The sequence below is a fragment of the Arachis ipaensis genome, chromosome B06, assembly GCF_000816755.2.
Source record: "Arachis ipaensis cultivar K30076 chromosome B06, Araip1.1, whole genome shotgun sequence".
NCBI lineage: Eukaryota > Viridiplantae > Streptophyta > Magnoliopsida > Fabales > Fabaceae > Arachis > Arachis ipaensis.
In genome coordinates this window covers 133,242,090-133,242,851 of record NC_029790.2, presented here as the reverse complement: position 1 = coordinate 133,242,851, position 762 = coordinate 133,242,090, and positions in this window count along the sequence as shown.

Genomic DNA, 762 nt, shown 5'->3' with positions numbered 1-762 from the left:
GGAAAGGTAATGATAAGAAGTTATTGGGGGATTAGTAAGCTTAATAAATTCAAAGTATTAAAGTCCTAACAGAATGGTTGGAAGGGGATAAAAAAAAGGCTGACAAAAAGATAAACAGTAGAATGACTAGATAAGAAGTTTTTTTTTACTAGACTTTCAAAGAACCTAAACCGAAAGGATGAAAATTGAAAGAGACTAGCACATAGAATTACTTTAATATTGGATTTTTCAATCTTCTTCATGCAACAAGAAAACAAATCACTCACTTCACTTAATCACACTAAAAAAAATGTGCATAAAGCAACTGAAAATTTTATTCCTTAAAGTTGTGTACATTGTCCCACCAAGAGTGTTTAAATAGGTTCCTAATAAGTCACAAAAAAAAAAAAATAGGTTCCTAATAAACTAACTAAAAGATAAGATAAAATAACTTAATTTAAATCTTCTAAAGATAAGATAACTAAATTAAAACTTAATTTATTTTAGGATAAATTACATTTATTTAGTGTAAATCAAATTTAATTAATTTGATTTATATAGAGTTACAAATAAAACAATCATATAACACAATTCAATTTAAGACATTTACTTAATATTAAGTGTCTAGAATTAATTATAAGTATGAATACAGATTTCTTGTATAAAAGTTGTCTTGTATAAGTATGAATACAGATTTCTTGTGTTGAGTAATTAAAATAAGTGTCTAGAATTAATTATATGTAAAAAATAAAAAATAAATAAAAATATTTTGATTTTAGATCA